Below are 23,989 nucleotides of genomic sequence, written 5' to 3'. Positions count from 1 at the left end.
TTTTAGAACATTTTTTTAATCACCCCAGAAGGAAATGCCACACACATTAGCAGTCAATCCCTATTTCCCTCTAAACTTTCAGCCCTAGGTAACCATGAACTTACTTTCTGTCTCTGTAGATTTACCTATTCTGGACACTTCATATAAACAGAATCAGAATGATATTTGTCCTTTTGAGTCTGGCTTATTTCATTTAGCATGTTTTCAAAATTGATCCATGTGGTAGTGCATATTTCATTCCTTTTTGTGGCTGAATAATATTCCATGTATGGATGTACCACATTCTGCCTGTCCACCCATCTATTGGTGGGTACTTGGGTTGTTTCTCCTTTCTAGCTCTCATGAATAATGCTGCTGTGAACTTTCTTGTACAGGTTCTCGTGTGGACATATGTTTTCCTTTCTTGTGTATGTACCTAGGAGTGGAATGGCTGGGCCAGATGGCAACTCTATGCTTAACATTTTGAGGAACTGCCAAGCTGTTTTTAAAAGTGGCTGAAGCTTTCTACATTTCCACCAACAGTGTGTAAGGGTTCCATTTCCACTTCCCTGACAACACTTGTTATTAACTGTCTTTTTAATTACAGCTACCTTAGTGGATGTGAAGTGGTATCTCATTGTGGTTTTGATAGCATGAATCTTTTTACTTATTGGATGTTCAATAAATATTTGTCCGATCAGTGATATTTATACATATGAACAAACAGACCTTTGGACGGGCTGTTTGGCTTCCAAGTTTGTGAATTAGCTAGAAAAGATGAACACGGTGCTCAGTATCATTAGAATTCAACTTTTAAAAGTTACTTGTAAACTGTTTTCTCTCTTTTTAGTTGCCTGTATTATCTAGGTGACATTATAAAGGTGATTTGTCATGAAAGTTCTTGTAGCTTTGCTGATTTCGATGTATTTTACAGAATAAGCTAGATTACAAGCAAAATTCCAACTTTTGTATGGTTCCTACTCAAAATCTACCACATTCATGAATGGGGAGACCAGGAAAAAATAATTCCTGAATGGGGACCTGAGGTGGGGGTAGGGGATAGACTTAGAAAAATGCAACTGCTGAAGTTTCTCTGGGTTGAGTTTTCCTCAGTAAACAGTAGACCCTGGGAAACATAACAGGTTCTGAAAACTCAATTTTGGTGACTCTGGACGTCAGAGAAACTGCCAGCTGAATCAGTTCCCTCTTGGGCAACTGATTATCTCAAGTCAGAGGTAATGGTCCAACTGCTTTTGCTTGGTTCTAGAGAGTTCTGTCTTGGCCAGAACCCATCCATTTAGTCCATCCCTCGGCAGACACTTCTAGCTGCAGCCCTGAAAGCCAGAGATCCACTGAAGGCCGCAAATTAAAAGCCTGTGATTGGGCTGACAACCTTCTATGGTGTGCAAGTATATTCAGAGGAGCTGGTGTGGAACAGGGTCAAAGGTCATAGTAAGTAGCTAGTAGCCAGCTTTCTGTACTTATAACATCATCTTGCTTAACAAGTCTCAAATGGGTAATTCTGCAGTATTCTCTGCATTTAGTTAAGAGACACAGTCATCTTTAGAGCTTGGGGAGTGTGTGGTGTTTGTTTTCCACAACCACAATCACCCTTATCTGTTCAAAGATGTTTCCAAAGGCTGACAACAGACCCCTTTCAGAAGCTCGGTAGGGAAAGTATTAACAGTTGGAACCATGTCAGCTGCTTTATGGAGGAAGCACAGCCCAGGCCTGGTTTCTCTGGGCTCCCGTGATAACTTGGGACGCTGCAGCCAGGGCGCAGCGTGGTGGCTGGGGCCGTGGGGACAGAGAGCTGCTCGGAGGAGGGCCCCTGCTTTTCAGAGTTGAAACAGGAGCCCTCTGAGAGAAAGAGATATTGCATGTGGCTTCCCTGATGCCTCGGAGGGCGACGTAGATGACACAGCATCAGCCGTGCCATCGTGGGGTGGGGACACAGTGGTGCCCCCTCGGGGGCAGCGCAGCCCCCGCTTAAGCATCAGTTGTGGAGTGCAGGGAAGGGAAGGTGACAAAAGCCGAATCAGCGTTGAATTTGCTGGACGGAGAACACGGTCCCGGGGCGGCAGCCCCAGAGCTAGAAGGACGTGCCCCAGCGAAAGAAACAGCCCAAAGTTGGGGGCGGGGTGAAGCGCCAGTTCCTAAATCTCCTGCCCCATCATCTACTCGTCCCACCTGGATGCGGAGCGAGGACCGCGTGGAAAGGGAACCGCGCGGGTGGGGTTCACCCTCCCATCTGCCTCCGAGGCCAAGAGGGGCGTCGCCGCGCCAGGGACCCCCACCACCACCACCACGGCACCCCCTCCCGGGCTCCGAGGCGCCCCTCTTGCGCCTCCGGGGCATCTCTCCCTCTCCCCCTCCTCCGTTAAAATAGTGAAACAAACCACGGAGTGAAGTGATGGAAAGCCGGAGGCGGGGAGTCGCCAGTAGTGAGGGGCTGGAGGGGAGGGGGCGCGGCGGTCCAAGAGGGTGGCCGGCCGGCGATCGGTGGGCTGGTCGGGATCGCGCTCAGCTGCCGCCGCCGAGACCCTTCCCCTGGGGCTGCCCGGCCCTCCCCTGGCCCGGGGCGCCTGCGGAGGGCGTGGGGCAAACCTGAGGCTGCAGTGGGGGTGGGGTGGGGGACTGCGCCTCCATCCATCCCAGGATGGAAAACTGCGGTCACCCCGCTAAAATCTGGGCGGGGGCTGCAGTGGGGACCGGCGGGTACCGCGGTCCCCTCCACCCCCTAGCCCAAGCGCCGCCGCCGCCGCCGCTCAGTAACACGTCCCCAGGAGACTCGCAGGAGCAACACGTGATGTGTCTACTTATCAGGGTGAGAGGGGGAGAGCGAGTCTCTGAGCGTGCGGGCGAGGAAGCGGGGCGGGGGGCCGAGGCGGGGGCCGGGACGACGGCTGGGGCGCTGGGGTCGCCAGCTCCTCGCCCACCTCCCTCCCTGTGGGAGAAGAGGAGGAGGGGAAGTGACTGCGGAGTTGATGAACTTTGCACATCCAGAAACGCCATTTTGATTCCTTTTCCGGAACAAGTTTGCATCTCTCCTCGTTCTCTCCCCGAAGCCGACCGGTCCCCACTGCATCATGCCTGGGAGCCAAGCGCCCTGCCGGGCTGTAAGTACGCGCCCGGGGTTCCAGCTCGCTGTCCTTGGGTGGCAGCGAGATGTCTGGGGCTGAGCGGGAGCGACCTTTTAAAGAACTTTTGGGGATGGGGAGGGTGAAGTCTGCAGAGCGCGTTGTACTTTTTAAACTCAGCGTTTCCCGGAGTCGAGGACCCGAGCGCCCCACGCCGCGCTACGTGCGCTCGGGGCGGTGGGGCCGGCCCGGGATGAGCTGGGCAGCCCTCTCCCCTCCGGCTGCGCGCCGGGCCGCTCCTCCTCCTCCTCCCCCTCCTCCTCCTCCTCCCCTTCCTCCGCTCCTTTTCCCCTTCCCGAGCTGCCGGCTCTGCCAACCAGCTCCCAGCGCGAGCCACCGCGGCCGCCGCAGCGCCCCACCGCCAGGACCTGATGCGCATCCATATTAGCCGTCCGAGCGCAGGAATCCGGCCCGACCCGCGCCGCCGCGCCCGCCGCGGAATTTATTTTTAACCAGCACCACCGGGACTCGGATGGTGCGCGCACCGCCGGCCAGAAACATCTTCCCAGCGCTGCTCTCCATCTTCCGCCCTCTCTCCCCCGACATCCTCCCCCCCATGTGGGAGGGGAAACTTTTCTCCTACATACTTTCGAGTCCCTCTCGGGCCGAGGAGCGCGGAGATGACTGCACCCGCCCGCTACCGTAAGGTATCCGGGGGTGCCGGCTCGGGGTGCCCGCCTGGGGTGCTGGCTTGGGGGGTGCTCGCTGGGGCCGCGCGGTGGGAGCATCCGCCGCGCCCTGCTCTGCGGACTTTGATCCTCCCCAGCGGACGGCGCCGGCCGGGAGGGGGCCGCGGGCAGCCCTGCGCCCTCGCCGTTCCCAGCTCGTGGCTGGTGGTCACGCCGACCACCGCCCGCGGGTGACCGGGCGAGAGGGGCCGGGGCGGGGGCTGTGTCCGCGCTTATTGTTCCCCTGCCCTTCCGTTGGCGGTGTGTACGTGTTTTCGTGGGAGCCATCGGTGTGGAGCGGAGCCTGCATCGCGGTGGGGGGGGGGGGAGAGCCTCGGCGCTCGGCGCCGTCACGAGCACAGGAAGGAGGCCGGGAGCATCCGAGGCGGGGCCGGCCGCCGGAGCCCGCTTCGCCGCCCAGCTGTGGAGCGCACTCGGAAACTTTTGTCCGCCGCCCGCTGGACCAATTTTTCGCGAGTTGTGGGGCTTCCTTGCCTCCTCCCATCCCGGCCCGCAGCGCCGAGCAAGGGCGGGGTGGGGGGAGGGCCGGCGTCGAGGGGCTTTGGACTCAGTGCGCCCCCCCCCGCGCCGCGGCCCGGCCCCCCGCGCCCCCTCCCCGCTCGCGGTCTCTTAGGAAACTGCGACCTTAATGGTTGCTAAGGAGCAGGGGAGGTCCTTCCCGTCGCCGGCCCCCCTCCCTGGAAGCGGCGTGTTTTCTGGACCGGGCCGAGGGGTCGCGTCGAGGATGGGGGGACCCGCTCCCCGCCGCTCGAGGGGCCCGGGAGGCGCGTGAGTGCGGGACGCGGCGGCCGAGCCCACTTCTCCCCGGGAGCCCACTTTTCGTGCGGGGCGGGCTGAGGGGCTGGCAGAGGAGGGGGCGGCGGGCCCCGAGGACCTAGGGGCGCGGGGACCGGCCGGCGGGCGGGCTGGTTGACAGGCGCCGCGTGCAGTTCGCGTCCAGCGTCCGCGGTGCATCCGTGATGGGTTATAAAAGAGGAGGAAAGTATTTCTCCTTGCTCAGCAGATTTGCCCTCCCTCGCTCCTTACTGGTTAGAAGATAGAACGTGAGCCCAGATCCGGACGAGCAGTTCACATTCCATTACGAAATTCTACACGGCTTCAGAGCCAGCAGCAGCACACTTTCAGGGCACTTTGGAGTTTTTGCTGCTTCTTTTTGGGGGGAGAAGGTGGTGGTGGAGAGAGAGAGAAGGGTGATTAAAAAATATAACTTTGGGGTATGCTGAGAAAACCTGTTCCAGGGTTTTCATCAGCAGAAAAATTCCCCCTCATGCTCGTTTTAGAGTTTAGATTTAAAAGCCAGTGGAAATAAAGTTTGCCTGTGGATAGGGATGCTGGAAATAGCGAGGTATTTCTGTCTTGAAGAGGAGACGAGATGATTTCTGCAAGGGCTGAGTTGTTAATGTGCATCGTATATTTTTGAGATCTTTTTCTTTCAGATATGCAGTGGTGTGTGAATGCATGCAAGTGTATTCTGACAAATTTAATTGGTGTAGAAAGTGGAGAAAAGGGAACTGCAAAGAAAATAATGGTTTTTGTTTTGCTTTTTGGCTTCTCTTCTCCTCTTCTCTTCTCTTCTCTTCTCTTCTCTTCTCTTCTCTTCTCTTCTCTTCTCTTCTCCTTTTCTTCTCCTTTTCTTTTTTCTTTTCCTTTCTCCCCATGGCCCTTAAAAGCATCCTCTAGGTCTGGTGCTTTTCGAGGAGGCAGGTATGGTTCTAAGACATATGTAACCCGGAAGTCTTGAGTTAGAGGCTGAAGTCCTGGCTGAAACTTCTTTTTTCTTTCCTCTTTCTTTTTTTAAACATTTAGTTCTTTGCTTCCTTCAAGAGGCACACAGAACTTTTGAAGGAGTGAGTTCGAAATTATTCTAATTTATGCAAAGGTGAGCCACTGATTTTAGTGTTTTTTTTTTCTTTTTTCTTTTACCTTTGCCCTTTGGAGGGAGCTTCTGGGTACCCGCTGATGGATCCTGCTTTGATGTGTTTTGAGCTTTGGTTACACTGATGAATTAAACATTTGAATGGCTTTTATCAAGTTTTAAAAGTGTGAAAAAACACCTTCCCTCCCACCCCCTACCCCCCTTTTAACAAAAGAAAGGGAGAGCCCTTTGATTTAGTTATGTGTTTATCTTGTGCTCCATTTTAGGTGGTTAATGAACTTACACTGTTCTATCATCCTTAAAAATACTGTTAACACGGGTTGCATTTTAGGATGTTTTGTTTTCAAAGAGGATTGGCTGGTGATGTGATGTTCTTAAGAAATGTTGCTGACATTTACTCTTGTTGGCCTCTTGTCTGGGTTTTCCTAGATACTAGTTTATTTCTCATCAGAAATTCAGAGCTTCAGCCCTTAGATCAGACAAGCATTTGTTATGTGATGGCGAAGATGGGTCTGTCTGACTCAGCTGCCGCAGGTGGTGCATTCACTGTTTACATCATCGCACAAGTGACCTTTTGATTGAAGGGTCTTCTGTTTCAGGTGTCTTCAGGCAGCCCCCTGAGGGCTCCTTTGCATCCAGCACAGGTACAGAATACTGAAGGAGTATCATCAACCTACCAAGTTAGTCTGTATCCCATCCACAGTTGTTGGTTACCTGCTCTGTGCCTGGCCCTAGGTAGTTGCTATTATGAGGCTTCCATTTTTCGCTCCTCAGTTTTGAACTGCTGTGCTGGTCCACTTCCTAAGATCTGCTTGGAAATTTTTGCTGGCTGTCTTAGGCTCAGTTGCTGACATTATTTATTACTTACCTTCAGCAAAGGAAATTTCTCGGCTAATGAAGTTGAGAAAAAATTCTACCCTTTTAGGGTTTTGTATGGCATAATTAATGTAAATTAAACTCCTGCAAAAATTGGTTCAACGCGCTTACTAGTACTAGTCAGAAGTGCATCCTTTTGATGTTTCTATTCATTATCCTTCTGAAAAGTAGGTGGTGCTTAAAAGGTCATAGGATAAGGGTTGCTAAGCAGCTAAACAGAAGGATGCTAAAATTAACCAAAGCATTTTTGAAAAGGAGTTCTCCCCTGTTTTACATTATTTAAGTAGATTTAATCAATTTCTGAATTCTCCATGTCTTCTGACCTAGGAAAGAAGGATGTTAAGTTTGTTTTGTTTTTGTTATCACATTTAAATGATCTTTCTTTTGTAAGTAAGTGGCTTTTTTGTTGTTGTTGTTGGGGGGGAGGTGATCAGATTGGTTTGTTTGTTTATTTGTTTATTTATTTTAAATGGTGATACTGGGGTTTGAACCCTGGACCTCGTGCATGCTAGGCACGCACCCTACCATTGAGCTATACCCTCCCCCTACTGTAAGTGTCTTTTAATTGAAGTTCATGCTCTCTGACCAACTCTGGTGTCAGATGGCAGCCTGTCTGGGCGGACTTCTTGTCTGCTCCCTGTGTGTTCAGGTTAAATCCTCCATGCCCTAAGAAATGTGCGGGCAACATCACTTTATTTCATTTATGAATAACAGATTGCTTAGTTTATTTTGGAAAACCTGCGTAATTCATAAAGTGATGTCTTATTTTGCTCTTTATTAAACAGGTTTGCATTCAAAAGATAGAAATACAGTATATTATCAGTAGAAAGTATGCAATATAGTCTCCCCTGATAACAGGACAATAGTCTTCTGACCCCTTTCCTGAGATTAGATTAGGTTTTCATAGGGCTCCTCTTTTTCACTCACCTCCCCATCTCAGTTTATTTCAGCCCCGTTCTTAATACCCTTAGAAAAATAATTACATGAGGTATAGAGTATCTTTGGAAAGAAGTGTTCAAAAACAACACTTCAAGAATCTTGCAGTTTTTCAATGAGATAAAAGGGTTGCAATCTAACTGAAGTCCTGGTTGGTAACCATCATCTCTTGGTTGAAAGGCAAGCCCACTACAACTCAAAAATTTCCCCGCTTCCAGGTTACTTCCACATCTGACCTAACTGAACGGGTAAAACTGGGTGATATTTTTTATCCAAATATAATTAGGAAATTAGGTGGGTTCTTCTGAGGGGGAGGAAGGCAGGGTAAATGAGTTTTCTTTCTCTTTTTAGACTTAGAAAGTGGTTTTTGAGTAGAAATAGCCATGGCTGTCTTCAAAAAGCAGGGGTCAGACTGATTTCCACGCCCTGGGGGGTCTCCCCATAAATCAGAGGTAAAAGGTGTACCATGTGAAACCCAGAGGGAGGCATATGATGTGCTTTCTGAAATGCATCACTTATTTTTAATTTCCCCCACTCCCATGGAAGGCAGAATACAGAGAGGAAAACCATCTGCTGTGTTTTCATGATGACTGAAGTGCAGAATGAGGAAGATGGGGCCTGAGGGTGATGGACTTTTTCCTTTTCGGTTAGCTGCCCTGTGGGACAGTGTCATCCACCGTGCTGGTCTCTGTTTCTATGTCACCTTCCCTGGGTGTTCACTGTTGGTGTGAACGGGAGCCAAGCGAGTGTAGCTGGCATTTGGTTGGTGGAGATGGGGTGGGGTGGGGTGGAGGGAGGGAAGCCAGGGAGGAGGGCGCAGGGAGCTGTTCCTTCCAGCTACTGGTGCATCTTGTTTCTGATGGTACTTCGGGTACAGGTGAGCCAGTCTGCCCATCAGTAAAGGTGGCTGCCTGTGAATAGGTGCTTTAGACAAAAGAAGTGGGAGAGGGTGGAGACTGTTTGTTCAGTGTGATTCAAGCAAGCAGTGCTAATAGAATTTGAAAGCCTCTGTAAAGTCCCCAGACTGGGTACTGGCTGCTCTTGCGGGATTCACCTGAGGCCTTTCAGACTCCGCCAGGGCGGGTGGTCCTGACAGGGTGGAGAGGGCCCAGTCAAAAGCCCCACGAGTCTTTGTCAGCCAGCCAGACGAAGAGGAAAAGTCTCAGTGGGGGTAATCAGATAAAGCTTTGAAATGGCTCTATTTGTTTTTCCCCTGGCCAGCTTGGTATCCCATCTCTTTCTCCCCGCTTTTCAGAGAGTGGGGGTAAGGTTGTTAATAAGAATGTTGGAGGCTTGTAGTGGTTTCATTACTTGTAAAATTTCATTTTCATTAGGACATAGTCTGGACAAAGTTAACTTTACCCTGCTTTTGTGAAGACCTGAACAGAGATTTGAATTTTACCCTCAGAGCAACACAGTGAGGAGTAGGTGGATATATTAACCCGTTTTCCAGCTGTGCCAACTCCTACCCGGTGGCTGGTAATAAATCAGACCTGGGACCCAGAACTCCCAACCCCAGCCTAACTCCGAACAGCACCTGCTTCTTAAAGTCAGTGCTTGGCTTCAGAAGACTGAGCATTAAATATAGAGGGCCTGTTTATTGATGTGTGCATTTTTTTTTAAATGAGACTAGAGCCTTTCACAATAATTCTGTGGTTGAATTTGAAGATGTAAGGCAATTAAAAAAGCAACTTTTTAGCCTTTGGCCGTGTGTCTCTTGATGAACACAATTACACACATTTTTTTGTCCCCAATAAGTTTTCTACCTCATGGGATTATTGTAAGGGTAAAATAAATGTTCCAGAAAGTCACAATCTATATATGGAAGAAAGTGGTATATTTTGAGCTCAGGAAGCGTTGTGGGTATCCACTCTGGATTTCCTTTCCAGACTTGTGCCCAACTCCAGTACTTAGACAGAGCTTATGTTTGCTTCGAGTGCCAAGAGAAAACAGACTAGCGAGTTATTCTTAATGAAGCTCACTCAGGGATGGATTTTACGAGAAAGGCAGGTGGTAAGCTTTGGGCACCCCCTTTAGAGCAGTGGCTCTCAGCTTGGTGGGCTTCTGCCCCAGGGGGCTTTTGGCAGTGTCTGAAGACACTTTGGATGGCCTCGCTCGGGGGAGGGGCGGTCCTGGCCTTTGGTGGGTAGTTGCCAAGGCCGATGCTGCTCATCCCGCAGTGCAGCGGAAGGCCCCACCACAAAGGGTTATCCAGCCCAAAATGTCAGTAGGTGGAGGTGGAGAAAGCCTGCTTTAAAGGTGCAGGCGTCGTGGCCTGTGTCACGGGCAGACAGCCGCGCTCCCACCATATCGCACGCGCGATTTGTGGAAATCTGGAACTCCATGGAGCAGGTCAGTCCTTCTCACACGCCTATGGGATGCCGCGGTTGGCAAGTTCAAGGTGTCGCTGAACATTGGGGGTTGGGGAAGGCCTTAAGTGGCATTGCATAGCTCTTAAAACCCCCACAGTCAATTCAAGTTCCAGAACTCATCTGCTTCTAAACCAAACCAGATTCACTGGCGCTGGGAAGCTGCTCTGGTAGGTGGCTCAGAGTTTCGGAGCCACTGCTTCAGGAAACTGGCTCTAGTGCTGTCATCTGCTGGTTGTCCCTCATGTTTTACGTTATGTCGATTATTTCCCACCCACCCCACCCCCGCCCCCACTATTTTTCTTTTTTTTTTCGGTGTTTAAACTCGCCCTTACTCGCTTGACAGTTCATGTTCTGTCCTCGTAGTCTCTCTTATTTTATCTTCTCTGGTTTTTGCAAAATCCTTTCGTAACTCTGCACCCTTTTTATAGGGCAGTGTTTGGGAGCCGGGTCTTCTGTCTGTATGTCTGTACATCTCCTCTGGAACCCGTGGCTGGCAGGCTGCTGCCTTAGCTGGAAGGGATGGGGAGGGATGGAGAGGGGAGGGGAGAGACAGTGGTGACGTTTATGGTTTGGGGACAACTGCACTTCAAATACACGGAAAGGTGGTTGACTTAAAGAAAAAAAAACGTGGTATGCAAACATTAAAGTGAATTTCCTCAGACCAGAAATGGCTAGGATAGGGAGTGACAGGAGCCACCTTTCAGCCACAGGTGCCACTTGCCTGACCCTTGTCCTGGTCCACCCCACCCTCCTCCTCACAGGCTGGAGTGAGGAGGCAGCCCTGGAGCCAGGAGGAGGCAGGAAGAGAGGGGATGAATTCCAGAAGAGGCAGGGCTTCTTGGTGGTGGGGAGTGACAGTTAACCCCCAGAATGGTGTGGGCTCCCGCTTACCCAGGAGAAAAGTGTAACACTTGCAGGTGGTGTCCTTGCCATCCCCACCCGCGGGCAGACTGTCATTGTCCCGTTCATGTCCATCTGTGCCGATGCTGCCATCCGGTGCCTGGTTCTAGGAGCCGTGGTTCGGGCGCTTTGCCGCCTTCTCCTCTCACCTATAAAGCGGCCACTCCCTGCTCCCTGTCTCCATTTATAGCTGTCTCCAAGCTGGGAATCACCTGCAGGTACCTTGGAGGGAACTTGCAGGAATAAAAGTCTCTCCCTACTTCTCGAAGGTGAACTGAAACTCACCATCCGCCCAGCCTTCCAGGCCAGTCCCTGACTCTAGTCTCTCTCAGCCGCCACGTGTAGACACCGGACCCTCCCGAAATGCCTGTCCAGACTGGCACTCGTGTCATCTGCCCCTCTGTCCTGCCCTAAGGCCCTCATCATGTCACAAACGCCTCCGAAGTTAATTTCCTGCCACCAGCGTCTCCCTAGTCTAGTGTGTGCCCCGCTCGGCTCCAACACTGTAGCTGCATGTGGGGTTTGCCTGCTGAAAAACATCTCTTGGCTCCCAGTTGTCTGCCGGAGGAAATCCAAACTCCTCGACTTGGCACACGAGGACCTCCATCGGCAGCTCCCAGGCTGCCTTTCTAGTTTCAGCTCTTCCTGCTTCTGCTTTTCCGTGGCACATTCACTCTTGTTTTGTCCACATCCCCTTCTCCTTGCAAACAACGTTTCTTAAGGCCTCTCTCAGGGCCCGCCTCAAATACCACCTCTTGCAGGGAGAATTCAGTCCTCCATCCGGAATAACTCTGGTCCCATCTGGCTGGTCAGTCTACTGTAATTTACCTGTTGGCATATTTTCACCACCTGGAGAATAGGCAGTGACTTCAACTCATATTTTTGCATCTTCTGTCCTGAGCTCAAGGATGGTATAGTTCTTGCTTATTCGATAATTATTGTTGGATCCATTTTCAAATACAAAACCCCCAGAGTTTCTGAAGAGGTGCAGGTTATTTTTGGAGACGAGCACATATAATTTGGAAGCTAAGCCCTAAATATCAGTACAAATTAAGAGAAGGAAACAAGTAAACTAACATTTTTCAGCAGGCCCATCCTGCAGAAATTTGGTGCTAAGTGCACACTGGTGGGAAAGCATTTGGAATTACAGAAATTTTAGAATAAAAGTTTGCTCAGCTTAATTTACTCGAAATTAAAGAGAAAAACAAAAAAACTTTGTTAATGCCTGACTGCACTAAAAGCTGTCACACCAGGGCCCTTACTAATTATAACCACTTTTCATGGCTCTTGGTTTGAAGTTTATATTAAATAGGAGAGATGGGCATGCAGATCAAAGACCAGAATCATTTCAGAGCTCCAGTGTGTGGGCCCATTTTCTCTGCTTAGTTAGATTTTTGTTTCATTAGTGGTATGAGTTAATAGGAGTGTTGGTCTGTGTATAATTTGACTTTCTTTTTTTCCGTTACTCCTTGAATTTAAAACAAAATGCCAGACCAGAAACCAACAGGGTGTAGACCTTGCTTTATTTGTGTTCGTGCACGCGCTCTGCGAAGGTACGTGATAGAAGTGGATTATAGATCATCTTTACAGAAAGGATCATTTTCACTGTTAAGGGGGAAGTTCCTTTATGCTGAGACTTTATTGTTAAAAAAAAAAAAGGCCCATTCTGAATACACAAAATCATCTCAAAATCCTTTCCTAACTTTCTTTTAAAAGAGGTACATATGTCTTTAGAAATAGGGGAGATCCCATAAAGATGGGGTGAGAGAGAGGCATTTGCTAATAAATCTGTTGTACCTTTTACATCTGTAGCTGTGAAAATGGGTTTCCTTTTTGAATAAGGAATTAAAAATTTGGGAAGGGTATATCTCAAGTGGTAGAGCGTGTGCTTAGCATGCACGAGGTCCTGGGTTCAATCCTCAGTATCTCCACTAAAAATAAATAAATAAATTACTTCCCCTCCAAACATTTTTTTTTTATTAAAAGAATTTGTTTTTTCTTGGGGGGCAGGTATAGCTCAGTGGTAGAGTGCGTGCCTAGCATGCATGAGGTCCTGGGTTCAATCCCCAGTACCTCCATCAAAAAATAATAAGAAATAAATAAATAAACCTAATTACCCCCCCAAAAAAAAGACAAAAAAATTTTCTTTTTAGATTGGAAAGTCTTGGCATACTTTATACAAGATAAAGCCCCAGTTGATTAAAAGTGCATCGTTGCTACCTTGCAGTACTCCTTAGTTTGCTTACCCAGTAACTGGAGGTCAGGCTCAGATCTGGCAGATACATTCAGATACAACATTCCAGCTTCGTCTTCTTTCTGAGGAGGCTTGTAGATTTTCCTCACTGGTGTGAAAAGCAAATTTTTTAAAGAGCCATTTTCTCTTCCACTTTAGGGTTTTTAATTGGTTTGAGGGATAATTATATAAAATTGGTTAGTGCTATCTCAAACAGGTTTTCATGACTTGGTTAGTTAAACCTATGCTGGATCAAACTGTTCTACTTAAAAATGTAAGCCAGGTATAATTTAAAGGAAGCTTAACTCGCATGTCTCTAAATGAGATTTGTATCTAAATCATGAAAATGTTTCCGTCCGAGAACCATTTGTTGTTTAAGAGCTTAGTAAAGCTTTACAACTCCTTTTTCCTAAAGTAGTTTGTCAAGTTGGGGTCAGTTTTCTTTTGGAAAACAGGTATTTATTTTTTTTCCACCCCCAAATTTGAGCAAACCTCCTAGTGTTTTGTTTTGTTTAACCATTTTCAGATCCTTATTTATGAATTTTTATTTATTTAATAAATGTGAGTTTCTGCAATGGCTGTGATAAACCTCAAGGGTACTAGTATGAGAAGGAGAGACAGTGGCTAGCTTCAGAGACGTAGAAAGAGAACTGGACCACGTTTCCATCTGTGCTCAGTGCTCAGCATATGATAAGAGCCCAGGACATGCGGTGTGGGGGCAGGGCGGGGATGCTGGGAGGCAGGCCCAGGAAAGCATCCCACCCTCCTGGCCCCTGAACTAACACACAGTGAAGAGGAGGAGAGGGTTGGAGAGCAGACAGCTGGTACCGAGGCCCTGAGGTTGGGGAGGAGTGCCAAGAGGAACAAAAGACACAGGCAAGGGTGACCTGGCGAGGTGGGTGCGGCTAGAGCTGCTGCTTGTCCCTAGAAGGTATTTGGAGTTTTTCCTTAAGAACTCTGGGAAGCCTGACAGGGTGTTAGGGTTAGGCCAAGGACCAGCATGATGAGATTTGCATTTTTAAAGATTACTCCTGCCCAGAGTGGAGAAGTGACTAGAAGGAAGCAATATTTTGCCTTCTGTTTGAAAGATGGGTAAGAAAGGTTGATTTTTCAAAACTTTGAAAACTAATGGTGGCTTGGAGTGGGCAGGAGGAGAGATGGGGAGCCCAGGTGGGTTTGGTGGAGATGGCAGTGGAGGAATGACTTGAGGCTAGGTGGGGGATGGGGGCGGAGGATGGGCAAGGTCTCTGGCTTCTGTATCCCATGGTTGGTGGTGCCTTTCTCTGAGATCGGATTGCAGGATAAAGCCAGGTTTATGAACAAGGTACGCTCCCTCCCCTTTGGAGAGTTATATTTATATGATTTTGAATTTTATCAGCATTTTCTCTACTTGTACTGTTTTCATTGGTTAAAATGTAACATACCTGGCGTGGATAACACTTGAAAAATACTTCTATGAATGTGACAAACGGAAGTTAGGTGCTTACCTTTGGCCACAAACCAATGGCTCCCTTCTTCCCTCCCCTCCCCTCCCCTCCTCCTTTTGATTTCCTGAGGCCAAGAGGAACATGGAAAAGTTGTAAATGGCCTGAGCTTCGGAAGGATTTTCAGATGAGACACACAACTAAAGTCTTGAGCATATTTAAATTTCTGTTTGTTTTAGTGATGCCTTATCTTGGACCTGTGAGCATGGGACTCAGCGGAAAGAGACTCCGGGTAAGAAGCAAGTTAGGACTCTCAAAATTGGTCCAGCTTTCTGCTTAAGACATTCAGAACTCCTCTCATGACCTGACTTTCCAACTTACTTCTTAGTTTCTTGGTGGTCACCTGACGCTCTGACGGTCTTAGAACGACATCAGTATTTTGTTTAACCGGTAATCTGTGTGAAAACAAAGTTCATTCAGTAAACAAAACTTGTGTGTCTCCATGGGTGCCAAGGGAAGAGATTTCATCCTTCCACAGGGCTTGTCCCCAAAGAGCGATGGTCCAGCCTGTATTTGATCACTTCTGCTGATGGCAGACTTGCTCCCTGCAGGCAGTCCTTGGGTTTTTGCTGCATTAATTAACTTTTTTTTTTCCTCAAGGCAAACAAAATCTTTGTGGAACGAGCTAGAAAGTGGCGTGTGTTCCGCTGAGTTGGTAAAAACTCAGAGCTGGAGCACAGGCCGGCTGCCTTGTGCAATCTGACCCCCAGAGAGTCCAACAGGGGAGCACCACCCCCAGTCACTTCCTCCTGCACTGGAATTCCTGCTTCCTGGGGGGGTGAGGGGGGCCTGCCTCGCTCCCTGCACAGCCGCCCCCTTGTGTGTGGGCTGGGAGGCCCCCCTTAAACCATCTCCCAAGAGAGCATTAGCAGTGCTCCTGGTGACACTTTTCTCTGACGTCATATAAATGACTCATCAAAACTTCAGGTGAGCCCCAGCGTACCCCACAGATACTTCTCCCTTATGTGGCATCAGTTCCGACCATCTGTCCCCAGAGAGCGCTGCCCTCCTTGGGGAGAACACGACTTCCCATCCTCTACTTAGGAGCACGGATGTCCCCGCGTCACCACAACCCCAGATCCCACCAGAACAGACCCCGAAAGTTATTCCAGCCTGACGTTTGATCAGATGAGCTGAGGAAGGGGAAAATGCTCAGCAGAGACCTTGCCCCCTCCCGCTTCTTTCTGGCTGAAATAGTTTGGTCAGGAAATGCTGGGAAGGGAGCTTTAGAAGCTGGGTTTAAGCATATTTTTTGAAAATTTAAGTCTTAAGGTACCATGCGGGGAAGAAGGGGGAGGTGTAGCTCAGTGATAGAGCGCCTGCTTAGCCTGCACGAGGTCCTGGGTTCAATCCCTAGCACCTCCGTTTAAAAAAAAAATTAAAAACTTAACTCTTTTAAAAAAAAATCGTAAGGTGCTGTGCACAGAACTCAGTCTCTCATCTCTCTGTGACCTCAGCAGAACTGCGGGTTTGGAGCTCTAGTAAGTTTGTTATAAAAATAGCCTGCTAGAGACGGCCTTGTCATGCGTATTGGGCATCAGTGTGGTAGTACGTTCGGTGGCCAGTTTCTGGCGACAAAGGTGTATGTCTGTGTGTATGTAAAGCTCCCCTTCAGATGATCCACCCATGACTGCTAGGTCGTGGTGACAGCCAGCACTATCGGGTGATTTCTTTCTTTAAACCACTGTGTGCTTTCATCCCTGGTGTTGGTTGCTGAGGGGCTTGGGCGGGGTTCCCCAGCGGGATGTTGTAATGTCTTCTACCGGGTGACCCTCTGGAGACGTTAGACCGTCCGCTGTGTGGAGATGACGCGCATGAGAGTGGAATGTGTTCCGTGGACGGCTCTCAGGGAGGTTCATGAAGCAGGTTAGTAAGGGTATGTGTGTGGTGGGAACTTAGTGAGCTTTCTTCAGAGAAGCTCAGAGCGGTACCAGTGGGACCCAGCCATGGGAGGCTGCTTCAGGGTGTCCGTGACAGGTCCGTCCACTGTCAGCCCACGGCCATGCTGAGGATGTGGCCTTGGGGGGCACGCTGTCAGGATTACTTCTTCCCTCAGGAAGCGGCTGCTCTGTCCCTGGGTGGGTGAGTGCCACGCACGGTGGTGCTGTCAAGGCAGTAAGTGCTGAGAACAGGACAGTTACCCACCGCCTCCCTGCCGTGGTCATTTCTGGTTCTTTGAGCAGTTCTTGGTGCTGATGCAGTAAATGATCATGGCACGTGTGTTCAGAAGCTGTGCCCTGCAGGGTGGATGGTATGTGGACCTGTGACCGTGCTGGGGTGTGGGCAAGAAAAAAGGGGATGTGGTGTGGTCACATTACTACACTTAGAGACGTGACCCAAATGGCTGGCAGCTTTATTTCATTGTTATCTTTGTGGCAAATGGAACTGGGGGGGAGGGGAGTGGGGGGTCCTTTGGCCCGCTCGTCTCTGGGAGGATGGTTGCTAGTGCTCAGTGCTGCCTCCTGTATCTACAGAAAGTGGAATACACGGCAGTCCAGCCTCGGACAGCGGACACTGTGATGTGGTTGCTCATAAAAGCATCTGCCAGAGAGTGCATTTAAACAAGGCCAGCGGCCGGCACTTGGGGTACAGACCACCCTTGGTGACAAGCGTCGCTCATCAGAGCCCACCTGTATTTGCTTTAAATCATCAGCCAGATGCCGTGTTTTCAGTTTCTCTTCTGCCCGTTCTAGACTTAATCCAGATATGACATCAACCTGGTAAGTCAGGAAATCTCAAGTTATTGTACTTTTTCACCGTCTCATGGCTGCTGGGCTTTCCGCCTGGAAGATCGCTCAGCATGAGGGTCGTGGGCACCACAGGATGCCTTCTAACATTCTCAGCACCTGCCTGGTATCTCCTTGTCCTCGGTTCTCGACAGGGGCCATCCCATTCCTCCTCACAACAACTCTTTGACCTGTGATGTTGGTACAGTGATTATCTCCATTATTCAGAGGGGGAAACTGGGACCCAGTGAGGCAGCCAGCTAGGAGGAGCCCATCAGTGCAGGCTGACCCTGGCGCCTGTGCTGGTGGCCGCGGCTCCTCGTCCTCCCACAGTGATGTGAGATACTCACAAAACAAATACCCCCCCCCGAAAACCTGCTGTGTGCAGAGCCCCAAAATCCACGGCAAGGGGAAAGATGGGCAGGAACACATGTGTGATGGGGCTGCTGGCTTCTGGAAATAGCAGATTAAAACTCAGCGGTGAACAGGTCCTTCTGTCTGGCATTTGATGAATTGAGCTGGAGCATCACTTCTGTGGCTGATCAGGAGTGGGGGTGGGCGTCGCTGGGGTGAGAGGCTTGCAGAGGGGCTGTTGGCTGACAAACCAACAGTGGCTGTCCCCCCAGCACCTGGGGTCCTGGGGACCCTGTGGAGAGTAGGGGGAGGCCCTGAATATCCTGCTGGAGGCTAAATTTCCCCTAAGTTCCTATTAGAGATTCCAGGGAACGAAGAGGGTGGACCCGAACCTGGGGGCTTCTGCTCTCTGTGGTGGGCAGTGGGGTTCATGCCTGTCCCTCAGCATCTTTCTTGTGGACGCCCACTTGTAACCTCACTGAAAGTGCTCAAGCTCCCTTCCAAAGTAAGGATGGTATGTCGGCCGCTTTTGAAGAGCCTGGACACTAGATGTTCTGTAAGCATCGGACGGGTTGAGTGTTATTCTGTAGAGCCAAGGCCTCAAAAACAGGCCCCTTCTTGTTTTATGTTAGACTAGGCTATTATCAATTTATTTAATATGTAAATTCAAGATTTTGCCTTGGAGTTGGTTTTGGGGGTCAGAATCAGTGATGTAAGAGGCCCAGTGGTCTGCGGTACCAGGGACGTAGGCCCAATAATTGATGTAATTGCTAACCCAATGTTTAAATTTGTCCGTATTCGGGGCGATGGCCTCTAGGAAGGTTTGTTTTGTTTTTTGTTTTGTTTGCTTTTTAAGAAGTAGGAGCCACGTGCACTGGACAACAGTGACAGGAGGACGCCCTGTCTCCCTCAGGATGTATCTGGGATGGGGGTGTCCAGGGTGCACTCTTCCTGCCCTTTTGTGGGGGTGCTCGAGCAGGTTGTGGAACCTGCAGGTCTGGAATCGCGATGAGCACCTGATGGGCTGTTTCCTGCTTCCAGGGGGTCAGTGATGAAGGGTTGTTTTGAAATTAGTAACGAGCAGACAGTTTCAGCCTGGTATGCTGGCGGCTCAGGTGGAACTGGGCTGCTTCCACTTACTGCCATCATTATTACTGTTACCACTGTTGGTTTGCTCATGGCCGTTTGCCAGCTTCAGCAGAAGAGTCGTGAAGGAAGTCCAGACTGGGAGACCAGCATCTGGTGCTCTCGGGTTCTCAGGGGCGGAATCCCACCAGCAGCTTTCCTGCATCTGAACGCTTCGTGACACCTCCCCCAGGCCCTCGGCTCCAGGGAGGCAAGGATGCGTAAAACGTGGTCCAGCCCCAAGACCCGACCAGTGCGTTACGACCAGCAGAGACCCGAGGACTGGCAGAGGACCCGGAAGTGGGAAGCGGTCAGGAAGAGGGGAAGGGATTATGTCTTCAGGGGTGAAGGGCTGGCCCCGCGTGGGGAAGGGAAGACCTTCGTCTAGGCAGAGAGCAGTAAGTACCAGCCCTGGGGGACGACAGCATGGGGCTTATCTGAGGACAGGATGGGTATGAAGCAGGGTGAGACCAGGGGATAGAGTTGCGGCGAGAGGGTTATTGAGATGTGGCTCTGGAAGAATAGATGGGTTGGTTGGGAAGGCGATGGTGAGCCGGGTCGTGCTCTGATGCAGGGCCAAGGTGTGAGCTGCACCGTCCCGGAGAGAACACTGCTGACGGCTTAGGAAACTCTCAGGCAGTGGAGGAGACACGTGCAGCAGAATGAACGTGGAAGTTGGTGCCATGTTGAACACAATATTTCTTCCCCTTTTTTCCCCAAGAGGTTTTTCAGCCCAGGGCATGTGACTCTGAAGTGTTAAATGACCACTGAAAGGTGGGACCTTTGTTTTCAGCAGATAGGATTAATACAGTTCAACAACGTTTAACCTTCCTTAGTGGTGTTTTACTCCTTGGTACTTAAGCTCCTCAGGCAGTGGAACTAGACACACAGGCTCATTTCTGTTCCCTGGAAAACGCTGAGGGTGGGCGCTGGGAGCCAGAGAGGGCCATTTACTCATTAGGCTCTCCAGCTGGTCAGCTGGGAGTGGATTTGGGCTGGGAGCAGGGGTTGGGGGCCAGCTGATCTGCAGTCTCGTGGGCCCCGTGGTTGAAGGTTTCCGGGGTGGAAATAGAACCTGCTCACAAAGGCGAGGCTGTGTTTGAGCGGGCCGGGTGCCTGCCCTCTGCTCACCTGGGTAGCATTTGCACTGTGCCCACCGTGTTCCCAGCCCTCGGTGGGGATCGCAGCTCCCCCCACAGGGGAGGTCAGCGGGGAAAGGCTCACCATGCCCGCTGGGATGTGGAGTGTGAAGGCAGTCAGGTGCAGGCCCCAGAGACATCGTGGTTTATAATTATTGTGCAGACACACGCTGCCTTCTCCTCTGGGGAGGACAGATCCATCTTTTAATGTGTGTGGCTTTATACATTTCAAAGCCTATACTCAGGGCCCAAGGGACCTGGCTGAGAGGGTTGTGAAAAATGTGGGAAGGCCCTGGAGACTGGGCAGGTGGGATGGAACACATACCTTAAAGTGAATAATTTCATCACCTAAAACTGATTTTTATGTGTTACGATTTTATGAACTGTTGGCAGCCTCTCTCGTTCGTTTTCTTTCTTACCGTGTTCCCTCAGTGGAGCTGGAATCGCGCAGGAGGAGGTGGGGTCCTGGTGAGCTGTGATGGGGCCCTGGGGGGGCAGGCAGGGGGTTGGCGGGGAGGTGTCTCAAAGTGCTGATGGGGCATGCCTTTTGCCTGGGACCAGCCAGGGTGGACTCCTCCGGGAAGGACACCCTGCTGACGGCCGGGGCCTTGTGCCGGAAGCCTGTGTGCTACTCCGTACATGGGATGTAGGTATCATCTTTTTAAAGACAGGGAACTGAGGCTTAGAGAAATCACCTTTTTCTGAGATCGCCCAGCCAGTGTCAGCCTGCCGGAAAGCTGTAGGCCGTCCCCACGGTCTAAAGGATGTTCTCTTGTTACACAGAACCTCATGATGCCTCGGTACCTGGGGAGCTCCTAGCCTGGCAGTTCTGAACCTTGATTTCATTCATTTGTCTTGATTAACAGTTCACTTGGATTGAGCATAACACATTTGAAAGTCTCAAAATTTGTTAGAAACATCCTGCATGGAGCAGCTCCTATGTTGAGGACCCTCGGTTCAGGCGTGGGGGAGCATGGTGGTTCTTGCCTTTGGGAGTTTACATCGTGGAAGGATGTTGCACTGTGTGGTCCCAGAGCCACATACTCCTGGGAAGGCAGTGGTCCCAGGGGGAGGGGCCAGGCTGGCTCTGGAGTTCCGGGTGTAAATTTGGGGTTGAGGACCATGTCCTGGAAGGAAGTGGGCTTGGAAGGCTCCCTGGGGTGGGGTGGCGCTTTTTACTCCATAAGTGGGAGTGAGTCCTGAGATTCTGAGCAGAGAATGGACAGGTGGCCTGAAGAGGCTTTGGAGACGTCCTCGGAAGGAGGAGGTGGCCACAGCTGGGCCCCAGGAGGCTGCTGGGGCTCCTTCACTGCTGATTGGTGGCTCCGGGCAGAGCACGCTGTCCGCTGGTGCAGGATGAACCGGGCAACCCGCAGTGCTCAGATCTCTGAACTGTCTGAAGCAAGTGCTGTGCAGATGCACGGGGTCTGGCTTGCTCTGCAGCCACAGACTTGTTTGGAAGCTGAATCACATCCTCTGGCTTACTATTTGACGTCTCAGTTACTAGCTCTCGGGGAGCCATCTTGAGAGGGTGAGGTGGTAGAGTGGGTGCCCAGGGCAGCAGGAGACCCGATTCCAGTTTGGGCCCCGACACAGAAGGTCTGGCTTCAGACCCTGTGGTCTGGCCTAGCTCTTTTGGAGGCTGGTCCACTGAAATCCTGGGTGATGTTTATAATGTTGGCTATATTGGTTAATACATTAACGACTGTGGTTTACTGAAACCAGGGCCGAAAGGCTTTCCTGGCACGTGTGTGTCCTGAGATGTATATGAGCACCTGCCCTGGTCCCAGGTGTTGTTGCCGCGCGTGGGGCCTGACCCTGGCTGGTGCCGCCTCCCCCCACGTCCAGTTCTGGAGCCTTGGCTTTCCCATTGTGGCACCTGCCGCAGCCCAAAAGGTGCCCTCACCTGCCCTAATTTTGGGCAAGAGGAGGTCTGGGATACACTCAGCACCTGTGCCAGGACCAAAGTGCTCTTCAGAGGCTCTGAGCCCTCTGGTGTGGCCTCCCTCGCTCTTTCCCTCTTTCGAGCTCTGGCCTGGGGATGCCATCCTGGCCCCCTCTTCATTCACTGGTCAGTGGTCATTTTAAAGAAGCAAACACGTACCCTCTTATGCAGTTCTGTAAATGTGTTACCTCTGTGGTCCTCACACCACGCTACTGAGCTGATGGAACTGTCGACATTTTGCAGGCGTAGGAGATGGTCCCAGTCATACCGGGTACCCTTCCTGTACAGGAGGCACCGTTCCCACCCCCCGCCCGTTTTTGTACTTTGTCTCATTTAATCTTCACATCGACTTTATGAGGTCGTTGTTATCTCCATTTTACAGACAGGGAAGCTGAGGCTTAGAGAGGTTAAATAACTTGCCTGAGGCCACTGCAGTGACTTTGAGTGACTTTGAGCCCAAGCTGGTGTGGTCCGATACTAGTGCTCTTAATTTTTGCTCTTCTCTATTTGTTTATCAGGTAGCACTTTCTGGCTCGGGGCTGACTTAGAGCTGATGGCTTCTAGTGGGTTTGTTTTCTGATGCTTTTTCCATTTCTAAAAGGAGGTGGGGGGAGCTCGTATTCCTCAAGCAACCACTCCATTTTAGGTATTATTATCCGTTCTCTTTGTACCAGAGTGTAAACTCCATGAGGACTTTTTTGCTCCTTTTTCTATTTTTATTTGTTCACCCATGATCCCAGGCACCTACCCCAGTGCCCGGCACAGCCTGGGTGCTCAATCAGTATTGAATGAATGAGGTGGGTCCTTTTACCCCCATCATAGGTGGAGGCATTTCGACAGGGCGGGTGACTTGCCTATAGGCACAAACAACTTACACTCATCACACCTCACTCAGATCTCTTGGGGTTTTTTGTTTTCTGTTTTTTTTTAAGCAGATCTTTTCCATAGTGTAAAATTTAGGGAGTAATCAGATCTATGTCATGGGATCGTAGGGCGTGATATAAAACACTATAAATACTTACAGTGTCTGGCACTGTGTCTGCATTCGATGAGCTCTGTTGTGTTGGTTGTTTCAAGCCTCCTGTCTGTTTGCCTGGCTTTGGGGCAGAGTTGCCATTTAGCAATACCAATTAGCCAGGCTGAAAATGTGCTAGGCACCGAAACTGCTAAAAAGTGCTCTTAGTGTAACGTCCCTATCTTTGCTGTACTATCAGGTGATACAAGTGGGGGTAAAATTGATGAAATCGGTTTAAATCTACCCTGGGCAAGGGGTCATGACTAGCGAGATTTGATTCAGCTGTATTTGCATCTTGTCTGTTTCCAGCCTGAATGTTGTACTGGAAGGGGCCTTGGGGGACCCCTGTCCGGAGAGTCTCCTTACACCCCCTGAGCCTACAGGTGAGGAACGTCAGGCCTGGGAGATGCAGGGGCAGGGCTGGGGGGGTTGGGAGGGGCTTGGTCTTACGTGTTGGGTTCTCTTCAGTGTTAGCGACCTTGCTGACTCCAGATGCCCAGAGCTTTGTCTTTGGAAGGGAGCCTGTCTGAACACTTGTGTGTTGGAACCACCATTATTCCTATGAAGGATGTTAGTGAGCAGATTATATTGATGGTCCTAAGTATTAAACACAGGTTTTTTTTTCATTGGATTTTTATTTTGTTGCACATTTAACTTATACTCCCCATAGAAAAATTCTACATGAACAGAAAGGAAGAAAAAACTAATAAAACACGAAAGAGAAGAAAGTAAAATTATTTACTGTAAAAAAAATTATTTCTCCTCTGATTTTTCTTTTTTTTTAAATGGAGGTACTGGGAATTGAACCCAGGACCTCTGCATGCTAAGCATACCCTCTACCACTGAGCTAGACCCCCACCCCAAGAGTCAAGTTCTCTTTTGAGAGGTGGTGTTTTCCATCTTACATGGGACGCTACGGTGAATATTATGGCTGATGTGATGTGTTATTTACCTGTGGTTGTATTTTTAATTGGATGTTTTGCTTTAATCAGTGTCATGTTACTTGGACATTTTAGTGCAGTTTTTCCCAATCTTTTCCAATATAAGGACCTCTTCTAACATAAAAAAAATGTTTCCAGAGAAAGCATAATTTTAGATGTATTTTTAGAATCTGTTGGGACACTGACAAAAAGTTCTTGAAAATTACACTTTAGGTGGAATGTTTCTTTATTAATTCAACAGCATCTTCATACACTTGCC

At 50.0% G+C, this 23,989-nt stretch overlaps 1 protein-coding gene across 6 annotated transcripts in view; it reads left to right on the top strand.

Moving 5' to 3' along the window:
* The first annotated feature begins 2,818 nt into the window (after positions 1-2,818).
* Positions 2,819-23,989, top strand: part of RREB1 (ras responsive element binding protein 1) — a 122,523-nt gene continuing 101,352 nt past the window's right edge. The window contains exon 1 of one of the 6 annotated variants that reach the window (XM_072945719.1): positions 2,819-3,098. The gene's annotated coding sequence lies outside the window, so the exon portion shown is untranslated. Of the gene's footprint in view, positions 3,099-3,378; positions 3,767-4,498; positions 4,577-14,664; positions 14,718-23,989 lie in introns of those variants that run through there. The other 5 variants (XM_072945725.1, XM_072945718.1, XM_072945728.1 and 2 more) reach the window with 5 other exon arrangements.

Source organism: Vicugna pacos, chromosome 20 (assembly GCF_048564905.1).
Source record: "Vicugna pacos chromosome 20, VicPac4, whole genome shotgun sequence".
Classification (NCBI taxonomy): Eukaryota; Metazoa; Chordata; class Mammalia; order Artiodactyla; family Camelidae; genus Vicugna; species Vicugna pacos.
This window is presented reverse-complemented; position numbering and strand designations above follow the sequence as displayed.